Consider the following 23,976-nt stretch of genomic DNA (forward strand, 5'->3'; position numbering starts at 1 on the left):
ACTGACAGCTACACACTATCTCCAAAATAGCTCCAACTCCAACTCCAAGATGACTACTTCAGCAAAAACTCAACACTCTCCAAGCTCACAAACACTCATAAACACTCCAAATCAAATGTGTGAGACAAATGAGAGTGAGAGGGGCCTCTTAAAGGCTTAGAGAGGGTGTTTTTGGAGGGAAAGCACCCTTAGTTTCCCCCCAAAACCCCTAAAACACACTCAGCAAGTCGCTTTTCCAGCTCACGGTGGGCATGCCTCCTAACCGGCCGGTTCCGTCCTAAACTGGCCAGTTAGGACCGGTTTTTGTCAAAAAAAGGAGAAATGGGCCTGCTAACTGGGTTTTTTGGCCGGTTTCGACTGGTGGGTCTGCTAACCGGCCGGTTAAACCGGTAACCGGTTAGCAAGAATGGTTTTGAATACTATGGTTCCACTGCAGAACAGGTGTATGGAGCCGTGAAAGACAACAACTTCAAAAACTGGTGTTTTTCGCTATGATATCCATTATTGGCTTGACAAAGATACAAGTCAAGATGAAGCTCGTGCAGTAACCATCGAGACTGGTGAACTGGATGTAGCTCTTGAAGGACGTGCAGTGCAGCATAAAGAGAGTCAAGGACATGAAACAAATAAGTTTCTATCATATTTTAAGCCTTGCGTAATACCAAAAAAAGGTGGTGTTGCTTCAGGAGTCAAACATGTCGAGAAGAAAACATATTCAGTTTGCTTGTTTGCATGCAAGGGAAAGCATGTTGCGCATGTGACAGAGGTGCCTTATTCTCGGTCATCTTTAAATCATGATAACATTTTTATTCTTGATACAAAATCCAAGAGCTTTCAGTTTAATGGCTCCAACTCATCCACTCAAGAGAAGGCTAAAATTTTAGAGGTTGCTCAATATACCAAAGATAATTATCATGATGGGAAGTTTGAAGTGGCTACATGTGAGGATGAAAAATTTGTAGTTGATCCTGAGACAGGGGAGTTTGGGAGTTTTTTTGGTGGTTTTGTATTGTATTATTTTATGTCTGAAAGAGACCAAGACAATGAACCTTATCAATAATTTCTAGAGTACCTGAGTTCAAAAACCTGCGCTTGTGTTGCACAGTTTAGCGATGGCACAATGATGTTTTTGGTGCCTCCCTCCGACTTTTCTGAACATGTTCTCAAGTCACCTGACAGAAGTCATATTTTTGGGGTTGTGCTAAAGTTTCTGCAGCAACAAGGCAATGCTATGCAACATAGTACAATTCTGGCACAGAGTCCTCTACAGCTTCATGACAAAAGACAACAGTTTCCTGTCTCCACCCAAATGCCAATGAAAGAGGAACCAACTCAATGTGCAACAGTCAATATGTCAAGATCACTCTCAATTTTAAAGGGTATGCATACTGAGCAAACTGCTTCTCCAGAAAAGCTATTTTGCATACAACAGGACTGTGCAAAGCCCATTGAAGGCAATTCATTAATAAGAGAAATGCTGAACACAAACAAGTGCTTCCTGTTAGACTGTGGAATTAAGATATTTGTTTGGATGGGTAGAACACGTCGCTTGAGGGTAGCAAAGCAACAAGTTTAGTTGCAGAAGAGCTGATTACCAGTAAAGGAAATTTGAAGCAACTTCATGTAACTCATGTTATGGAAGGATTTGAAATTGTCATGGTTAAATCAAATTTTGATGCCCAACCTCAAAGTACAGATACAACTATATCTGAAGATCGAAGAGGCAAAGTAGCAGCCTTATTGAAACGACGAGGATTTAATGTCAAGGGTCTTCTCAAAGCAGCTCCAGTAAAAGAGGAAATTCAGCCATTTATTGATTGTATTGGCAATCTTCAGGTTTGGTGAGTAAATGGTAAAAATAAATCACCTATGCCATCGAGTGAACAGTGCAAATTTTATAGTAAGCCTATCTCATTTTTTGCTGTTTTGCAAAACTTCATTGTTTTTAAGGGTGGTCTTAGCTCTGGATATATAAGAGGTACATTGCAAAAAATGGCATTAGTGATGACACCTACAAAGAAGATGAACTCAAAACTGGGGGAACAATAGATGATGAGGGTGATTTTGCTGGTAAAAATTGATATATGGGTTCTAAGGAAGGCCTTGTTTGTAACAACATTCGACCGTATAAAATTGATATGGTAGATTAGGTCATAAATGCAAGTCATTTTGATCAAGGACAACACATGAAGAAGAGGGCTTGGAGTAAAGATTACTCAATCATTTTAAAAAAGAAGAGTCCCTTTAGAAAATCCATAAATATGGAAGGATTGAATTCATTTGGAATCATCATGGAATTGAATCATTTATCTCTGTTCTTTCGAGAGGCTTTGAGGGTTTTAAGACCCCATTTCTCTTGTAAATTTCGGTGGTGAAAGATTCCTCCCTAGTTGATACCAATCTATCTTCTCTTCAATCTATTCTAGTAGAGGCAAAATTTATTGGAGACAACAAATTCTGTTGAGGAGAACCATCTGAGAATAACAATGAAAATCTCATTGATCTGGGTTCTTGGTGGTGCAGGGATACTATTTGAAAAAGACAGCGAAATCCTGTGTCTTGTGTCAATTTTGGCCCAGGGTTTTCCTTTGAAAAAAAAGCAGCGGAATTTTCTGTGTTAGGCCCTAAGATCACTTTGTGGCAAGGTTATTCTGGACGAAACTATGACACTGTGGTATACCGTATTGGTAACAAGGCGCAGCCCCTTAAGGCAATCAAAGTTCGAGCCAAAAATTTAAGGCGGACTTGTATAAAATTCTTTTGGATTGGCTAGAACTATGTAACAACGAAATTCCTGGAATATTTTATAGGAGTTTCAGCAGATTACCCTAAGGCCCTGAAGTGTATAACTGAGGAAGGATCCGAGCCTTTCTAAAGGAGTGCGAGGGCTAACTAGTTTGGAAATTGAAATGCCAGACTTGTAATGGGAATAGCGAGATTTGTCATACAATAAGAAGATAGCTAGAGAGTCGATGTTAAACAGGAGGTTCTAGATCGAATGACCTCTCTCGCTCGTAGGTCTGGGAACACGTGCACCATTTTAAGTCAGATGGCCGAAATCACAGGCAACATCTGTAGAGGAATAGAGCACGCTCTGAAGCTAGACCATCCGGTTAAGTTGATATAGTTCGGTCAGTTGACTAATTAATTGACTGCGTTGGATTTTGAATTAGTGTTTGGAATTAAGTTGGACATATTAAATTGGACCTTTTGGAGCTTGGTTATAAATTATATCGTTACGATTGATTGGTAGACGGTGTGATATGAATTGCCGTATGGTTTGAATAAGCATAATTTTATTATTTATGGTTACATTGGTACTGGAATAAATATCTTATATTTTGGGACCCCCCAAAAAAAGGTTTGTTCATTTTGTTGCTTTATTAAGAGGGCTTGTTTAGTTTGTCGCATCAATAAAAGGGTTGATTGAAGCTTATATTAATTGCATTGAATTTCTGTTTATTGGGAAAATTTTGGTGAAAGCCCTAGTACCCTTTGTGCAAAAAAAATACAAATTGCCCTAGGATACTACAATGAACTGGCTGACTATGCTTGCTGCAATTGTAACTTGTAGAAGTGATTGGTAACCCCAAAGGACAAAACAAAAATGACTTCCAAGACCTCTCTGTACTTTGCACAAGAATATCTTACCAATTGAGCTAACCGTTGGGGCATGTATATGAGAACTTACATCTCGATGTTGCTATTTTGAAGCTGACATGCTAAATATATAAACAAACTTTGCATATTGATGTATAATGGTTTATATTTACATCAATGCACTTGAATAGATATATTTTTTATTTAAAATTTGAATATTTTATGAGGGGGCCTGATATGACAATGAGATGTATTTGTTGATGGATGGCTTGGTCCTAACTCGGAAATGGTGAGTACTTTGTAGGGATGCATAGACGGATAATTTACAGCTAGTGATTGGAGGAAGGGATGACAAGAAGTAGGTTGACCTGCAGCATTTGGGCTTATTATTAACATTGTTATCAGATTTGGAATTGGGTCTAGGTTGACCAAGGATCATCTTGGGATTGGATCATAACTGGTTTGAACTTTGAAGAACTGGTTGACTAAAAATACATAAAATATGCAAATTTTAGTGTATATATATATATGTTGATGTACTGTAAATTGAAGCCATTAGACACCAAATATGTAAAGTTTGGTATTTTTATAGCATATAAAAGTGAATATAGCAAAATGGTAGAAAGTGCGATACATATATAAAACATAGTACTTAAACATAAAGGCTTGGGATCCATCGAAAGCAACCCACAAAGAATGCCAAATTAGCTTTATGCTTGCTTTGAATCAACTCTCTTGACCTGGAAACATATAATGCAATTATAAGCTATCACATGTAAGGAAGGTAGTAAGAGTTCTAAGTTGTATGACATTGATGTAAAGTACATGAAATAATTCTTTAGAGCTTTTTATTGAGGTTGAAAAAGTTGAGTGGGAATTATTACTTTTAAGTGTGGGAGTCTGACACAAATCTACATTCTTATGTACTTGGTTTGTGAGAGAAAGAGGGTGAAAACGTTCATGACTTCATGTTCAAGCTGTGCTCAAATTCTTAATCTTAGTCATATTCTTATGGACAATATTATAATTGATGATATAGATCATTATTAGTTTTAGTGGTATAGGTCATTATATGATTACATGATATATAGATCATTATGGTTGTGATTCCCTGTTATAGATTCCGATAGGATGAATGTCTCCCCAAATAACTGTAATACAGTCACTAGTATTGTAGCCTCCAGCAACCAAGGAAAGACCGACGGCTCTGGGATGAATTTAATATGCATACTGCATAAACTTGTCCATATATGCTACTCTTGAACAAGAACAAAAATCTAAGATCATGATTAACATCAACAATATACTTTGTAAATTGGAACTTACACATTTTCCAATACTGTGACAAATCTATTTCCAACTCTACATGGGTGCAAAGTCTATGGATACAGTAAATTGAAGTTTAGGGCTCCTTTTGCTGAAAGCTAAGTTGCAGGATTTGTTTAGTTTGGTCATGTCTTAGTACTCAAAACACCTGGAAATGTTTGAATGGGAATGAAATGCTGCTGGCTACTTATGATGTTTCCAAATTGACTGTGACAAACCTGGTTCATTTGTGGAACTCTACATGGGTGCAGATAAACCCTATGGAAACAGTAAATTGAAGTTTGGAGCTCTTTTTGCTGAAAGCCAAGGTGCAGAAAATCATGGAAATGCCTAGTTTGTCTGGAAATGTTGAAATGGGTATGAAATGCCACTGACTGTACCATACAGTGTTTCCAAATCTTGAAACATTGTGTGGTATGGCCAGTGGCATTTCCAAGGTGTTTTGGCCATTTCAATGACGTTTTGACCTCCTTTTTGGAAGGTTTCGGGCCCGAAAAAGTGCCTGAGAGGGGCTGGGACCCATAGAAAAATATCACCTTGTCTATGCCAATGACCTTTTAAGACAAAACAAATATAGGGGATTGAGCTTTGAGGAGTTTGTCACATTGGTAAACATTCTCCTTTATGTTACCTTTTCTATCAACTCTCACTTAAATTTTTAACATTAGCATTAATGTTTTTAGGATGTTTCAGAGTGGTTCCTACCTCCCTGGACTTCATATGGGTAAAGTAGAATTTCATGTCCCATTCAGGATTCAGCAGACTTAACAGTTACAACTTTTAAGGTTGGCAGGATTGTAGTGTTTCCACTGGATTCTGTCATGTAGGAGGGTATTGGATTGGCATTAATCAAGGCTGCCAAGCTCTGGGTTTTTGCATCATGTAATTATGAGTTAATATAGACATGGGTCTCCTTTTAAATTGTCATTTATGTGTGTGTATATATATATATATATATATATACCACAGTTTCCTCATATACCCATATTTCGGGGGGTTACATTTCCAGGCATTCCTGTTTCGGAATCATGTACATATTTCGATGTTTAATGCAACTTTTAGATTTAAAGGCGTGGCTTGAGTTGCATTTGAATAAAATATTACCTTTATTTTGGGCTGCAAAAGGCATGTCTTATAAGCTATACAAATAGTTTTCCTTCCTGTTTTTTTTTTTTTTTTTTTGGCAAGGGGGGAGGAATGAGGTGTTATAAAGGGGTTGATTTAGTACATTGAAAAATTAAATATATACTGAGAAAAATGGTGAGGCAGAATATATCGTACTATGCCTATGACTTTAGACAAAGTGCTACAGATATCAAGAAGACACTAATGTTCAAGCACATGGTAACAGTCCTAGCAAATCTGACCTAAACTACCTACCTAGGATCAATAGAAAGTTGAATGTACTATCAAAACTGCAATCTGATTTGTATTAGGAACTGAAACACATCAAACTAAAAATTACAACAGCAAGTACAACAGATCAGAAACTCAAATGACATCACCGTTTTATTACTCTGAAAACAGGAAATACTGGAAGCTTCAACCCTAACTCCAATCACTCACTCTTTTTAACTGAACTGAATGAATTACAATAGAGATGCCGTCTCTTTATAAAAAAGGAGGCTAGGGTTGTACACTAAAAATAATTTAACCCTAAGTGCCTAGGTTGTACCCTCCTAGAGAACCATGCCTAGGAGTAGGCTACACATTCACCCAGTCCAACTTTTTTTTTGGGATCAGTGCCTTATCTATTAAAATCCTTTCTCTTTTCTTAAAACTGGAAAAGCAAATCAAATTGAAAAGTGACTCAAAAATACAAGTGAACAGAAACAGGAAACTGAACTAAACTGGAGTTTTCTAAATTCGGAACAATAGCAAACTGAAGGTGGCAAAACTGGAAACAAATTAAGATTAGTGCATGCATGTGCCCTCTACTCTTCTTAATTGTTGCACATGAGACACAGATAGACTGCTGTACGGACTTGTAGTTGTGTCCACCTAGGTCTTGGACACCTTTAGAGGTACTTGCTGAATTGACAAGTGCACACAGGACAAGGACACTCACACAGGTACAAACTTTAACACTCCCTTTTATTGAGGAAGGTGTTATCTGCCAAACGCAAGATGTTCTCTTTACATCTTGAACCTCCCCTCAGCTAGGGCATTGCAAGCTTGCACTGAGCTATTTGTATTTTCATATTTATTTATGATTTCTGAAGAAACACACTGGAATCTGATGCAAGATGGTTGTGCTTCACATTTTGTGGTGAGCATAGTTAGAGAAGGCCAGTGGTACCTCTTCTGCATGAATCTGATGCAAGATGGTTGTGCATCACATTTTGTGGTCACCAAAGTTAGAGAAACCAATGGTACCTCTTCTGCATGATTCATTGGTCCATGCAGCTGTGTTCACACCCATGTTTTCCACATGTTATTCAGTCCACACTACTGACCTGCACACTGCACGTGTTCACACCTGTCACCATAGTTAGAGAAGACCAGTGGTACCTCTTCCGCATGATTCATTGGTCCATGCAGGCGTGTTCTCAGCCATGTTTTCCACATGTTAATTAGTCCACACCACTGACCCTCACAAAACACATTTAGTAGTGGAAAATCTATCAGCAGTAGCATGATGAATTGAGGCCAAGAAGAAGTAAAGAAATGCAGTCTCCTAGGTGAGATAAACATGCTGAAATCTGTCAAAATTGTAAAACCTTGAAATAAGAGGCTGAATAAATGAGTCTTGAAATAAGAGGTCGGAGTCCAAATAATATGGGATCTTCATGGTATTTTAGGTTGAAAAGAAATTGTAATCCATGTCAATTAACAAGAGTTTTTAAAACTGTAATGATTAAAATTGGCAAAGTTAAAACCAAAGTGTAAGTTGAGTTAAATGTCAAATAAAATGAGTCAAAGTCAAATGTCAACTGAAGTTTAAGTGATGTAAATTCATGATAATGGTGTGTCAATTAAGTTTGTCAATCCATTGTCATAGGTTGCCTTGGACCTTGATATCACTCCAACAAGCAACAGTTATGTAGGTGTAAACAAAGATGATAAAAGACTAAAGAAGCTGATGGAAGAAAGCAAAGAAGAAAGCCTCAAGAACAAGACGAAAGAATACCCTTGGACATAAACAATAGAAGCAAGAGACAATTGCATATTGAAGAGACAAAGGGAGGTGATGCAACAAAGAGAGGCTGTAATGAACTAGGGTAATTTCTCCCTAGGGTTTTCCTGTAGCAATGGATTTTTTTTAAATAATCTGTCTATTCCTCCTTTCCAGTGGTACAACAAGTAACAGTTCAATTTTCCAATAAACAGTAGTATAATAGAATTACAATACAATAATCCAGCAATGTAGTACTATCAGTGCATAAATACAAATTCGACTGTTACCGTCCACAACAAAAATACTTATAGTTCACGTGAATCCTGAGTTCCAAAACCAAATGCAGAATTCCACAAATATCTTCTACAATCTAAGCTCCTTACTGCCTATCTTATTTTGATGCTAAAATTTGGAAGCCGACCTATACAATCTGTAAACAGAGAACCTTCGTTATCTTGTACAAGAACCCTTGCACAGACTTGGACTTGTTCCCTCCTACACAGTAGTCTGGAGCATCAACGCTAGGCTCCATACCCCTGCTGTTCTGCATTTTTCTTGCTGTGATAAATCAAACTTCACTGTATTAGACCCTTGCTCTATCACAGTAAACTAGCCCAGCCCTCGCTGTCACAAGGAATGAGCCCGCTGCCTCAGAAACTTCAGTTATAACCTCGCTGCCATAGTGGGGGGAGGCTAGTTGAGCCCTCAACTTCAGGGGATGTTGTCACGCTACTCCAGAAAAGGGATTAGAGTAGTAGTAGTACAAAGCTCAACAGAACTTGGTTACTCCACCGAATGATCCTTTCAGGACCCGCACTCCAAAAACAGAACCTTCTACAAGTCTTGGGGCATCACAGGGGTGTCCATCACAAGACTCATTCCCAGACAAGGGCTTAACTATTCTTTTCTGTCACAGGAAGAGGCTTAGAAGACCTCACATGCCTCAGGATGGTGGACTGTGTAATTACACTGCCATAAACAGAGTTCCAATGAACTCGCTGTCACAATAACCCTTGTACAGTTGCTTTGTTGCCTCAGGGAGGATGTTCTAGAGAATTTTGCTGTCACAGAGTTACGCAACACCAACTCGCTGCCTCCTTCAAGATGTTCCTGCGCTAGAACAGATCTTCACTGCTTCCAGAATTGTAATTCAAGCCTTAGAGAAATTCACTGCCACAGGAAGATAACCAATAGCCAGAATTTATTCCCCAGACCAATAACCTTATGCCCAAGACAGAAAGAGAAAGAAAGAGCTGTCAACTAGGGTGGAATCTTTTACCACCAAAATTGACAAAGAAAAAGGGGTCTTAAAACCCTTAGAGCAATGCTCAAAACAGAATGATTTTTTCCACACTTGATCCAAAATGAATCCAAGCCTCCTTTATTTATAGACTTCTTTGATGGGTTTCATTTTCTTAATTATTTGAGTGTGTCTTACTCAAAGCCCCAGATTAGAGTTTTTTCGCCCAACTTACCCAATAGTTGCTCAACAATGGGTGTTTTGGGTTTCATCCCCTTTTTTGAAGGACTATAGCCTATGGGGACGAATAGGCTACAAAGTCCATTGGTCCTCAATTCGTTGAGGACATCACAGTCCCCTCTGCCCGAAATTGCTTGCCCTCAAGCAATTGCAGATTCGGGTGCTGCAGAATTTGTTCTCCTTCCCACGTCGCATCCTCCTCTGGTAAATTCTTCCATCTGATGAGATACTTTGGAATTACACTTTCCCTTAACTTTCTCGAATGGACATGATTGTTTCTGGAATCAATTACAATTGTCCATCTTCATTTAACAGTGGTAGCTCAACAAAAGTGGTGACCTGCAGGCCTACAACCTTTTCGAGGCATGATACATGAAATATATTCTGGATTCTGCTATCACTCGGTAGCCCCAACTCATATGCCACCTCACCCACTCTTTGGAGAATTTTGAAAGGTTCGTAAAATCTTGGCTTCAGCTTATCTGCCCTGCTCTTCTTGAGCGTAGACTATCGATAGCATTGTAATCGCAGGAAAACAAGATCCCCTACCTCAAAACTGCGCTCCGTCTGATGTTGGCCTGCTTACATCTTCTACCTATTTTGAGCAACTTGAATATTCTCCTTGAGTACCCTAAGAATGTCCTGACTCTCTTGTATCCAATCCTTGGCAAGAGGTGCCTTGCTGTCTCCGAAGATTCTATCGATGAAGGAGGGTGCATCATACCCATATAGAGCCTTGAAGGGTGTCATTCCAATGGATAGGTGGTAGGTGGAGTTGTAACAATGCTCCCCAAGGTACAACCACTTGATCCATGCCTTCTGCTGACCTATCACATAGTTGCGCAAATACCCTTCAATCCATTTATTCACAATTTCCTTTTGGCCGTCAGTTTGTGGGTGATAGCTGGTGCTAGGGGTCAATTCAATTCGAACTAGTCGAAAAAACTCCTACCAAAATGCGCCCATAAATCTATTATCACGATCGTTAACGATGTTCTTCGACAACCCATGTAGTCTAAAGACTTCTTTGAAGAAGAGTTCTACCACTTGTTTGGTTGAGTAATCCGCTGAGATAGCAAAGAAATGTGTGAATTTAGTCAATTTGTCCACCACTGTGTATATTCAATCCTTCCCCTGTGCCTTGGGTAATCCTGTGATAAAATCCATTGATATGCTTTCCCATTTCTGTTCTAGAATGGGCAGATGTTGGAGAAGACTTGTGGGGGGTGTTTGCTCAACCTTATTTTGTTGACATGCCATGCATTCCCTAACATACTTCATCACATCTTCTTTGAGCCCTTCCACGAGAATCACTCTAGGATCTGTTGGCATGTCTTGAAGAGCCCTTGGTGTCTGGTTGAGGGAATATCATGTGTAACATTCATAATTTTCTCCTTAAGTGTAGATTCAGGAACCAAATATATCCTGTCTTTAAATTTTATAGTAAATGACGTCGTCGATTATTTTGTACTTGTCATCTTGGATAATCCCATCGAAAAGTGTGCAAGAAAATTGGTTCTTAGCATATTCGACAGAGAGGTGTGCCTTCCAATCTTCCATGAGCTCCATGAGGGTGCACATTGCGGGTTATTTGGGGAGTGCATCGACCACCAAGTTTTTCTTTCCTTTCATGTATTCAATGTCAAGATCGTAAGCTTGAATTTTGCTTACCCATTTCTGCTATCGTTCATTCAGGATCCTTTGTCCCAAGAAATGTCGCACGCTGTTGTGGTTAGTCCGCACTACGAATTGATTACCCACCAGATACTCTTTGAACTTCGCCAATGCATGCATGATGGCCAACATCTCTGTCATATATAGAGTAAAGTCTTTCTGTATCTTCTAGCTTCCGACTTTCGAACGCGATTGGATGACCATTTTGCATTAAGTCTGTGACCGCTCAAACTAGCAGGGGGTCCTAGAGGGGCACTTGCTAGGTCAAGAGCAACAATGAAGCTAAAGCCCACTGTCACCACAACTAAAGCTTCCTACTCTTTACGGACTTTTACCGATGGAAGGAGACCCGATATATAAAGAATCACTTATGAAGGATAAATCAACTAAGATGGATGTGAAGTGATCTCAATGACCCTTTCTTAGGAGAGACTCGAGAGTGGGACTTGCTTGCTTCTTAAGCAAGGTGAAAGGTTCTCTAGGATAGGGGAATAGGGATTTTAGGGCTTGGCTTAGGGAATGTGACTTGTAAAGGAGCTTCCTAAACCCTAAAATCCTTGTGGAACTTGGTTTCCCAAGTGGTTTTTAAAGAGTTGACTTTGATAAGATATGGGACCACACAAGACCAAGTGTACCCAGATTAGTTCAAGAAGAGGGAGTTTAGCAACCAATGATGAGCTTGACCTAAACAAGGAAAAGAAGGGGATCAAAGAAAATATCTTCACTTAGAGGTGCTAAAATGATCCCTATGAGGTACTAGCCTAGGGAAACCTAGAGCAAAAATTGGTCTCAAGGCTAGGGCTTGGGATATCTCACAATCCCACTGTCGGAATCTCCTCAAATTTGGAGGGGACCTAGGAGACACACCAACGCAGAAGAGGCCAAGAGATCGAAGTTTTTCTATGGGTGGTTTGTCAGGAAAGTGATGCCCTAGGAGGCCTAATGTGGCTAGACCTAGAATAAAGAAGAAAAGGTGAAGAAAAATGGTTCTTAAAATGATCACCTTATGGTAGACTCGTGCCTAATCCTTTGGGGAGATTGGAGTCAAGAAGAATAATGAGAATGGATTTCGTTTCCAGGTCAAGGAGGCTTCAAGGACTAGTTCGCTCAATGTTAGGACAAAAGAGAGTGACCTTAAAGCTTTATACTTCGTTTTGCAAGATGAGATGGCTTATCAAGATGAATTCAACCATAGAATTATCCCTAGGAAAATTTGTTCAACATACATGGCCCATACATAGAGAGATGCTATCTAGAAACAATAATTCCACAATTTCGCAATAATGCATGCAACAATTAGCCCTAGTATAGCGAAAATCCCATTATCAATGCATGTGACAAAGCAAAAGTAAAAATAGCATTAAATTTTATACATACATGAAATAGAATATATTCAACCATCAACAAATTGCCAATCAAGAAGCTCCAAGACAACAAGAGATAATCCAAACATCAAAATTCATTCCATGTTTCAAAATTTTGTCCACCAAGAAGGAATAGCGAAAATCTCTAGAGAGATACTAGTCCAAACGAAGTGATGATGCTAAAATGAATCCTCATCACTTCTATTTATACACTTCTAATGAGTTCGATTTATCTACTTGGGCCTACATTAGCCCCTAAAATAATGTGCAAAATAACTAACTTTTGGTGACAAACCCACCAAATTAGCTCATAAACAAAAGAATAAACCTCTCAAGAGGTTGAATGATTAATAATACATGTCGTTGGGCCTTTTAAGAAGCCCGATGAAGTCCATAAGTGCCACAACAATGAATATGACTCCTAAAAGTAGTGGACAATGGATTGGCCCCTTCTCCAAATAATAAACCTTTGGTGCTCCCAATGGGTGTGAGGGCACACAAGTGACCTCATGGGTCTCCAAATAGGTTGAAGATCACTGTAGGTTGTATATTATCTATAAGGGCTCAAATGATAATGTAAATGATGCCACATTAGCATACAAGTCTTGGGTCATCTGCCAAGAGCATGGTACAACTGTGGGGCCGGCTGGGCATGGTGAACCAGGTGCATCTTCCTTGTCCAATAGGTGAATCTCGTGCAATCTTTAAACGTCTCTGGGGATCCATGGAGTGTTGCCTACTACTGTGGAGGTCCATGGCTCTCAACACACACCTACATGTGCCAATGTAGCCTTCTGGAGGGTTAGGACCCCGTATAGGGAGACCAAACCCAAAATGGAGATCATCTGCAATCTTGCATAAGATCCAATATGTCCCCTCGCCTTCCAGTACAACAAGTCATCAAAGGAAATCGAGTAAAAGAGCTTACAAACCATGGACAACAGGTGGGCACTTCATAATGCATGCCCTTCCATACTGGGCTTTAGCATGTGCTGATGTCTCTAAGCTCCAAATGGGGTTAACCAAGTATCCTATTAGGTGGTTTCTACTTTTAAAGGGGATAGTATGTTCAAGGTACATCCTTTAAAGGGTGGTGGCATGTGATAAAGAGATGAATGGAGTAGGGAATGAAAGGGGCAACCTTGGGCCACATGCTGCATGCTAATAAAAGGGAAGCCCACACTTGGGTGTATAATGTATAGGAGGGAGCAATCGTGGTTCATGAGGTGCCTCGTCCTTGATTTTTCCATCCTTCTTTATATGCCTTTTGCCTTTTATGATTTTTCTTTAATTAACTGCTTAGGGCTCAAGGGATAAGAGTATGATGTGTAAGATATAACAATGGATACCCCTTTAAGGTAGGGCAGTTCATTGCCTATCAGGGTTTGGGACAACCATGGGTTCCTAAATGATAAAGGAGGCTCATCTAGGGCTTGTAGGAACCAAGGTGATGGCCATGATGATGGGGTAGAGCTCATGTATTGGTTTTTTCCCATGTGCTAAATGTGTTTGTCGCCGCCATATTGTGCATTTTGTGGTACATATTCTTGTTGAATGTGGCCAATTATGCTTTTACTTTTATTTTTAGTTGCATCAACCTCCGGGGTATCATTCCAGGCCTGACCCAAGGTGTGGGCAAGGGGAAGGCTAACTTTTTGTGGACTCAATGGAGGAATGTGGACCCAGGTGGGAGAAATGATGAATGGGGTTATAATGAGTGGAAGGGGAGTGATATATGTGGATGAGGGAGTAGTACCACACAACCAAAATCAGGGTTTCCCATGCAGTACCATCCCTAAAGCCCAAAGGTCAATAAAAGAGATCCCACGAGACTAGGGTCCAAGGTTAACATCCAAAAGAGGTCTAGGGGACAAGAGCGCAGACCTAGCCCACCCTTTCTGCTGAATGCCCCCATTAATCCATGCCCAAAAGTATCCTAATAAGCAAACTACAATACTCAATTACCAAATGACAAGGCATACCTTTAGGTTCGGGAGGCCCACCTTCAAACATACGATCATAATAGATGGGTGAGGGACCACATGGCTGGCTCAGGTGGCGGAGCAATGGCACAACATGCTAGTTGGTGGCTGCAAGGGGCTGTCGGTTGAGGACCATGTTGGAGAAAAAATTTCTCCTAGGGATAACACCCACAAAATGGTGGGTAACAAATACGACTCCTATTCCTTCTCCGAACGCATCGCACTCTAATACAAATGGTTGGCCAAAGTCAGGAAGGGCTAGTATTGGGCATGAGCTCATTATTTCTTTGAGCTTGTTGAATGCCTAGTCAACTGCTTTTGTCCACCTAAATGCCCCCTTTTTTGTCAAATCTGTTAGGGGTGCACTTAATTGTGAGAGCGCCTTAACGAACCCTCGATAATAATTGCAGAGCCCAAGAAATCCTCGTAACTCTGTGAGTGTCTTTGGTGTAGGCTAATCCACTATTGCCTGGATCTTCTCTTGGAGGGGGTGTGCTGATCATATGCCCTAAATAAATAATCTCTGTCATCCCAAACTCGTATTTTGATGCCTTTGCGTAAAGGGACTATTCCTGCATGATACTCAAAATCTAATCCAAGTGTCCCAAGTGATCGTCCCACGTCTTATTGTAGATGAGGAGGTCATCAAAGAACACCAACAAAAACTTCCTTAGCTCTCTGTTGAAAATTCTATTCATGCATGATTTGAACTTGGCGGGGGCATTGGTTAGCCCAAATGGCATGACCAAATATTCAAAGTGTCCATAGTGGTAGCGAAATGCTGTCTTGGGCACGTCTTCCTCCCAAACTCGAATTTGGTGATATCTGGACTGTAGGTCGATCTTCGAGAAATATGCTGCTCCATGTAGTTCATCTAGTAATTCATCAATTCGAGGGATGGGGTACCTGTTTTTGATGGTCTTCTTATTAAGTGCCTGGTAGTCAATGCACATTCTCCATGTGCCATCCTTCTTCTTTACCAAAACCATAGATGATGCGAATGGGCTTGAGCTGGGTTGGATATGTCCGATGGCCAACAATTCCTGGATTGTCTTTTCTATCTCGTCCTTGAACTTCTTTGGATGTCGATATGGCATGGTTATCATAGGTTTAGCTCCTTCCTCCAACTCAATAGTGTGCTCAAACCCTCTTTTGGGTGGCAATCCTAGGGGAATGTCGTTGAACACGTGGCTGTGTTTGTCCAATACTTGTTGAATGTCTGCTTTATACCGTGGTTTTCTCTCACTAGGGGCCTTTTGACTTATGATTCTGTAGTTCGCTGCATAAGCTATATCACCATGCCTGAATATTGCTTCCATTCTTTTGGCTAAGACAACCTGGGGACCGCCATTTGCCATGCCCCTCAAGACTACCTTGCTGCCATTTGGAGCTTTAAACTCCATTTCTAGAGCTTGGTAATCCATAGTGTGTCTTCCCAACGAATATAGCCATTGAACCCCCAAAACCATATTGAGATCGGCCAGGTCAATCACATAAAAATCACTAGTAAAAGTATAATTTCCGAGAGTCACACTCAAACCTGGAATCATTCGGGTGCAGTCCAAGTTGTATCCATCTGCAACTATCACATCCAGGCCCTCAAATTCTTATGTAGGGAGCCCTCTCCTAGCCACTAGTGTTGCGTCGATAAAATTATGTGTGGCTCCTCCATCAATCAATGCTGTGATACGCTGCCCTTTGACAACTCCCCTGACTCTAAAAGTGTAATATTTGGGCGTGCCAGAAAGGGTCACAATCTTAACCTGTGGTTAGGGCTTCTTCCCTCCTCTAGTCTGCTCTTCTACTTTTGCTTCTTCTTGGGGTGGCTCTTCCTTTGGATTGATGGATTCTTCTTCTTTAGCTTCCTTCTGCGGTGGTCCTTCTTCAACTTGTGTAGGGGTTTCTTCTCCTTCTTCCTCATCATCGGATGCTACTTCTATGTAGTGAATTTTTCCTTTTCCCATGCAACGATGCCCTAGTTCCCATGGGTTACGACAGGTGAAACAAAGCTTCTTCCGCCTGAGCTCGCTTCGGGTCTCATCATCTAACCTGTCTCTTCGGTTCCAATCTCGTTGGGAAGGATTCCTTTCTTTATCCTTGGGAGGAATGGAAGGTGTTGTCGCGCAGATTGACACGACAACGTTCAGACCGGGGGCTGTCACTCTGATCCCCGATCCCTCCGTTTAAGCCTGTCTCCCGCGGCTAAGGGGGGTAGTCCCTGTGAGATAATGAGACCAACTGGCGACCAGTTGGTTGGGAGACACGAGACACGATATAAAAAAAGGACTCGATGGATTTGATTAATTAAACAGACCAGTGCCTTAAGAGATTGATGTAGAAACGATTACTTTTTAAATGATATAGAAACATGGACCATGAACAACAACCATCTATCATCAGCTAAATCACATGACCAAAACGATATCCAGCAATTGAAAACTTCGAAAAGATGAATGTTTAAAACCACCACGAGAATCGTAAATTATTAACCAGATATCATATTTCGCATCTCGGCTTGAAAACTTAGATCCCAGCATGAAAGATAATACATGAAAAACCACTGATACTGGCAAAACCAATTTTCCACAAAATTTCAATTTTTTTTTTTTTTTTTATAAATCCCTTTTTAAAACAAAAAATTAAAAATATCTATGCTAAAACAAAAACTAAATCTAAACTCTATTAAAAATAAAAAAACTAGAAAAATTTTAAATCTAAACCTAGTCTAACCTAGGCTTAAAGCCCCTTAAGCTAACCCTTTTCTCTTTTTATATTTTATATTTTTTATTTTTGATAAAATAAAAATCCGAAAAAAAGAACAAAACGATTTATTTTAAAATTTAAAATCTAAAGATTTGAAATAAACTAAGGACTATAGCTTAATCTAAACAAAACTATATGAATTGAAAAATCTAAATAAAAAAAATCTACGCAAATTTAATATAAGGAATACAAAAAAAAAAGGAAAAGGCGTAACTACCCTAGCCCGAAACGCAAGACATGAGACATTACCTGCGCGGTTTGGATCGATTTTACCTGCGGCGAGTCTATACATATCACAATAAACCCCAAACGCAGCTATTCGAAAATGATGAAACGTTACCTGAATCGAAATGCAACTGAGCTCACGCCAGAACCCGTGAGAAATCCGCGTGGATATTTGCTTGAAACGCAGACGGAGGTTGGGGGTTATTATTTCTCTGCGTATGCATCTGAGGTGAGGCCGAAACCATTCGAATGTCAACCACAACCGCGGCTGAATAGCAACGACATACGATTCCTCGCAGGCCGAAAAGATCCTCAAATGACGACGTGTTAATGGCTTAGCAGATCGATTTTGATACCACGTCTTTGCTTTGGTTCAGTTTGATAAATTGTTTGGCCCGCAATTGAAAACGCAGTCATTAGAACACAATCGAAACCCTGAGCAATCCTGCGTTTGCTAGTTTGACGTTTTCATGCGTTGAGCCACCGTTTTGAAACCTCCAGTTACCGAATCATATATCAAAACCCAAGATCGAATTTTATTTGGTGTTTGCAGGTCATAACTTGACGCAGGTTGGAAACGGCAGCAGTTAGAAAATCGATTTAAGCCTGATAGGATCACGTGAGAGGCTGCTCCAAAACACGCCCCTTTTCTAACGATTTGCAAATGCTGTGATCTGAGTAGAGCTCCTATCTCGTGCCTTTCACTGTCGTTGGATTCAATGGCGGTAAATACTCTGCTGCGTGGCCCTCAGATCATTATTTGATGTGTGTTTGCTTCTGCCACCTGAAATCACCCAAAAAATCATAAAATCAAAACCCTAAATAAACCTGACCTAAGCAAAAAAAAATGAAACCCTAGATCAGAAAATTTAATGTACAGATTTAGCCCCTTCACAGCCAGATTTGACAATAAGAGCAGGAAAATTTTAAGAAAAGAAATTTCAGATTGTCACTGTAAAAAAAAAAAAAAAAATTTTCAGAAATTCTCTCATGCAGATCAGAAAAATAAAACCGAATGATAGACCCAGGATCAAATCCACTGGGCTCAGCAAGAAATGCTTGTGGGAGTTGGCTGATTCAGCCGAGAACTTCCCCTAACGCCCACCAAATCTTCTTCAGCAAGGGTTTTTCTGCACAGCTCAGAAACAACCATCAGTAAAGAGGGCAAGAATGCTGCTAGATCTCAGGAAGTAATGGAGATACCTGCCATTACTTCAGAAACCCTAACAGCACCCAAACCCTAGCAAGTGAGCAAGATACCTGTACCCACAATACTCTACAAAAGCTATTATTAACAGCTGAAAATAACATATGCAGAAAATTAAAACAATCTCACAGCATTTCAAGAGAGTAACACCAGCAAGATATGGACCCCAAAGTCTTCTTTATTAACCAGAAACAAATTTACAAGAGAGCTTCTTCAGTCTTTGACTCACAGATCGAATGATTTGAAATGACCCCCTAAGACCCTATATAAAGGAAATGATCCTAACGGCTAGTTCGAGTGATCCATGTAGAAATGATCTCGACCGTTGATGAGGATCAAGACATCTCTTGATCTCATCCGTCGATTTATTAACTTAAAATATTATTATTTTATTAGTTAGGGTTTTTGCTTCATTTTTTAATTTTTTATTATTTTTATTCATTTTTTAATTTTTTAATTCATTTTAAAATGGATCACTGAACTAAGCCTTTCGGACACATCACCTAGGACCTAGGACTTAGGACTCATGAGGGGATTTAAAACATTTCTCGACCCTCAGGACACATTACATCATGACTTTTACAAAATTACATCTTAAGGGACAAACCCATTTAATACAGACCCTCACAAAACACCCAGTTCTGCGACACAACTATAATCTAGCAGATTAACTCACTAGGATTCTCCTAAAGTTCTAATGACAAAATCCATCCCAGCTTTGGGGTCAGGTTTGAAGGAAAACTCTGCCGATCCATGGATCGGTGAGACGAAAAACCTTCCGGGACATAGATTATCATAGAAAGTTAGGTCCACCTAGGCAATTTTACATACATGACTCTGATCTGCTTAGATTATTTACAATTCATACATGCAGACTGAGTTTACGAAAAAAAAGATCAAGTTGCTGATGATGGCAGGATGGCACGGACATGCTGATCAGGTGCTGCTTCTTTCTGTCAAGAAAAACGGGGTGCACTGCATGGGTAGTTGACCAGTAGGGGTCAACATCTGGCTCTACTTGGGGACACGTTGCTGCTTGCAGGAATGTGAGAATCCAGAATCTGCATCCATACAACACCAAAAATAAGTAGCGTCCATCCAAAAATCAGCATATACGTTAAGCACAATAAAGATAAAAGCTCTTCATTTATTAACTATCTAAAGCAGAAATGAAAATGCGGAAAAAACAAGGAGTAGGGTTAGAAATACGCTACAAAGGATGCCCTACGGCATCAGATGTGTTCAATATAGTGCATACTGAGCATTTGCCTGCTTTCAGGCAAATCTGTCGGCTGCTTGTCGGATGTACCATGTCCAATTTTGCATATGGTAGGACTCTTTCCTATCCGAAAATCAAGCTGCTCACGGCCGTCTGATGCATCAAATCTTCGTCTAATCTTCTTCCTCTTGCGCTTCTTCTTTCTGGCAGGATGAATTACTGATGATCTGGAACTTTCTGTTTCGAAACTATCAGATGAAGTGTGTAAGTTATGCATGCTAAGTCTTTTTGTGTCTTGCATCTGATTTTTATCGTTTTTAAGCTTATCTGGATCACCTTCAAATTTCAATTATCCACTTAATGACCTCCTCATAGTAAGATGGAACTTGTTGCGGCAAATGAGAAGGCTCCTGGTTTCTCTTATCATCTGACCATTGTTGAATCTTTTGAACTTGTATTCTAATGGCATCCATCTGACTAGAGCATTCATCCCTTATAGCGCTGATTTGCATGGCATGGTTTTCTTGCATGTGTTTTATTACCTTATCATTCTTTTCCTCTATGTCCATCAAGCAATGTTGCATGAAATTTATCTCTTCTTTATGATTCGCTTGCATGTCAGCCAACTGATTGTTATGATTGAATGTCATAGAGTCAATTTCCCTATCATGATCAGCTTTCATGGTCACCATATTTTCCTCTAAGACTGACATCTTGCTTTGCATGCTTCTAATTTCTGTTTCATATTTAATTTTCATGGCCTCAATTTCCTTAGCATGCTGATTTTGCGTGTCCTCAATCTCCTTATTACGTTTTTCCAGATGGGTGCGTAAAGTTTTAACATCATTGATAAGATTAGTTTGGTTGCTTTCCATATTTTTCACCATCATCTTTAAATCTTGTATTATTTGCTTTTGCTCCTCCTTTTCATTGTCATTTATCCCCGATTTTTCACTATCATGAACTTGATCTGCAATAGTTCCGGCTGATGACATATTCTGATCTTGAACTCTTTCTTCAACAGCTTGACCTTTAATATGATTACTTTCTTCTTTTTGCACAATTTTAGAGGTAGAAGGCAAGTTGTTTGGACTATTATATCTATCTTTAAAAGCATCGAGAATGTCTTGTAAAGAAGTGAAAAAATCATTAGGAAAATTATTAAACCAATTCAAGGCATCACCCTCTAAAGAATGGACAAATAGACGCATCTTGAAATCTTCATGATTATATTGAGGAAATCTACAATATAAGATCTTTACACAAGTAAACATGTTTAAATGATGTTTAACAGCGACCGGATCATCACCCGAGAACTTAAATAATTTAGAAATGGCCTCTTTCGGAAGATCATGGAGATTATTAGTAAAATGACGTGGTTTACATGAATAATCCATGATGAACAACAGGGGATGAAATGGATGATAGAAAGAGATTTCTGCTCAAGAAAATTAAGAGATGAGAGAAGTGGAGTCGCCACTTGAACAACGAATCTGATTCTAGGATCCAAAAAGTAAACACAAGCAGATATGAGGAAAGCTTCTTGTCTGGGAAAAATGAGAAAAATGGAGTCGCCACCCAAACAAGAAACAAAACCGAAGAGATGCTGCTGATATGTGATGAAAAGATGCCAAAATATTTGAATCTGCCAGCTCAAATGAGAGATGAGAAGATGAGAAGCTGAATGTCGATGAAACCCCAAGAACAGAAAAACTCTGTCCCCGGCAACGGCGCCAAAAAATGTTGTCGCGCAGATTGACACGACAACGCTCAGACCGGGGGCTGTCACTCTGATCCCCGATCCCTCCGTTTAAGCCTGTCTCCCGCGGCTAAGGGGGGTAGTCCCTGTGAGATGATGAGACCAACTGGCGACCAGTTGGTTGGGAGACACGAGACACGATATAAAAAAAGGACTCGATGGATTTGATTAATTAAACAGACCAGTGCCTTAAGAGATTGATGTAGAAACGATTACTTTTTAAATGATATAGAAACATGGACCATGAACAGCGACCATCTATCATCAGCTAAATCACATGACCAAAACGATATCCAGCAATTGAAAACTTCGAAAAGATGAATGTTTAAAACCACCACGAGAATCGTAAATTATTAACCAGATATCATATTTCGCATCTCGGCTTGAAAACTTAGATCCCAGCTTGAAAGATAATACATGAAAAACCACTGATACTGGCAAAACCAATTTTCCACAAAATTTTATTTTTTTTTTTTTTTTTTTTTATAAATCCCTTTTTAAAACAAAAAATTAAAAATATCTATGCTAAAACAAAAACTAAATCTAAACTCTATTAACAATAAAAAAAAACTAGAAAAATTTTAAATCTAAACCTAGTCTAACCTAGGCTTAAAGCCCCTTAAGCTAACCCTTTTCTCTTTTTATATTTTATATTTTATATTTTTGATAAAATAAAAATCCGAAAAAAAGAACAAAACGATTTATTTTAAAATTTAAAATCTAAAGTTTTGAAATAAACTAAGGACTATAGCTTAATCTAAACAAAACTATATGAATTGAAAAATCTAAATAAAAAAAATCTACGCAAATTTAATATAAGGAATACAAAAAAAAAAGGAAAAGGCGTAACTACCCTAGCCCGAAACGCAAGACATGAGACATTACCTGCGCGGTTTGGATCGATTTTACCTGCGGCGAGTCTATACATATCACAATAAACCCCAAACGCAGCTATTCGAAAATGCTGAATGATGAAACATCACCTGAAATCGAAATGCAACTGAGCTCACGCCAGAAACCGTGAGAAATCCGCGTGGATATTTGCTCGAAATGCAGATGGAGGTTGGGGGTTATTATTTCTCTGCGTATGCATCTGAGGTGAGGCCGAAACCATTCGAATGTCAACCACAACCGCAGCTGAATAGCAACGACATATGATTCCTCGCAGGCCGAAAAGATCCTCAAATGACGACGTGTTAATGCCTTAGCAGATCGATTTTGATACCACGTCTTTGCTTTGGTTCAGTTTGATAAATTGTTTGGCCCGCAATTGAAAACGCAGTCATTAGAACGCAATCGAAACCCTGAGCAATCCTGCGTTTGCTAGTTTGATGTTTTCATGCGTTGAGCCACCGTTTTGAAACCTCCAGTTACCGAATCATATATCAAAACCCAAGATCGAATTTTATTTGGTGTTTGCAGGTCATAACTTGACGCAGGTTGGAAACGGCAGCAGTTAGAAAATCGATTTAAGCCTGATAGGATCACGTGAGAGGCTGCTCCAAAACACGCCCCTTTTCTAACGATTTGCAAATGCTGTGATCTGAGTAGAGCTCCTATCTCGTGCCTTTCACTGTCGCTGGATTCAATGGCGGTAAATACTCTGCTGCGTGGCCCTCAGATCATTATTTGATATGTGTTTGCTTCTGCCACCTGAAATCACCCAAAAAATCATAAAATCAAAACCCTAAATAAACCTGACCTAAGCAAAAAAAAATGAAACCCTAGATCAGAAAATTTAATGTACAGATTTAGCCCCTTCACAGCCAGATTTGACAATAAGAGCAGGAAAATTTTAAAGAAAAGAAATTTCAGATTGTCACTGTAAAAAAAAAAAAAAAAATTTCAGAAATTCTCTCATGCAGATCAGAAAAATAAAACCGAATGATAGACCCAGGATCAAATCCACTGGGCTCAGCAAGAAATGCTTGTGGGAGTTGGCTGATTCAGCCGAGAACTTCCCCTAACGCCCACCAAATCTTCTTCAGCAAGGGTTTTTCTGCACAACTCAGAAACAACCATCAGTAAAGAGGGCAAGAATGCTGCTAGATCTCAGGAAGTAATGGAGATACCTGCCATTACTTCAGAAACCCTAACAGCACCCAAACCCTAGCAAGTGAGCAAGATACCTGTACCCACAATACTCTACAAAAGCTATTATTAACAGCTGAAAATAACATATGCAGAAAATTAAAACAATCTCACAGCATTTCAAGAGAGTAACACCAGCAAGATATGGACCCCAAAGTCTTCTTTATT

General features: G+C 39.5%; 1 protein-coding gene and 1 pseudogene across 1 annotated transcript in view; both read left to right on the forward strand.

Moving 5' to 3' along the window:
* Window positions 1-23,976, forward strand: part of LOC149206811 (uncharacterized) — a 131,527-nt gene that overhangs the window by 39,876 nt on the left and 67,675 nt on the right. The window lies entirely within an intron of this gene.
* LOC149206812 (villin-4-like) lies at window positions 322-2,773 on the forward strand (annotated as a pseudogene).

Source organism: Pinus tabuliformis, chromosome 1_2 (genome assembly GCF_031772625.1).
Source record: "Pinus tabuliformis cultivar Carrire ecotype Pingquan chromosome 1_2, CPIR1, whole genome shotgun sequence".
In the NCBI taxonomy this organism is placed as follows: Eukaryota; Viridiplantae; Streptophyta; class Pinopsida; order Pinales; family Pinaceae; genus Pinus; species Pinus tabuliformis.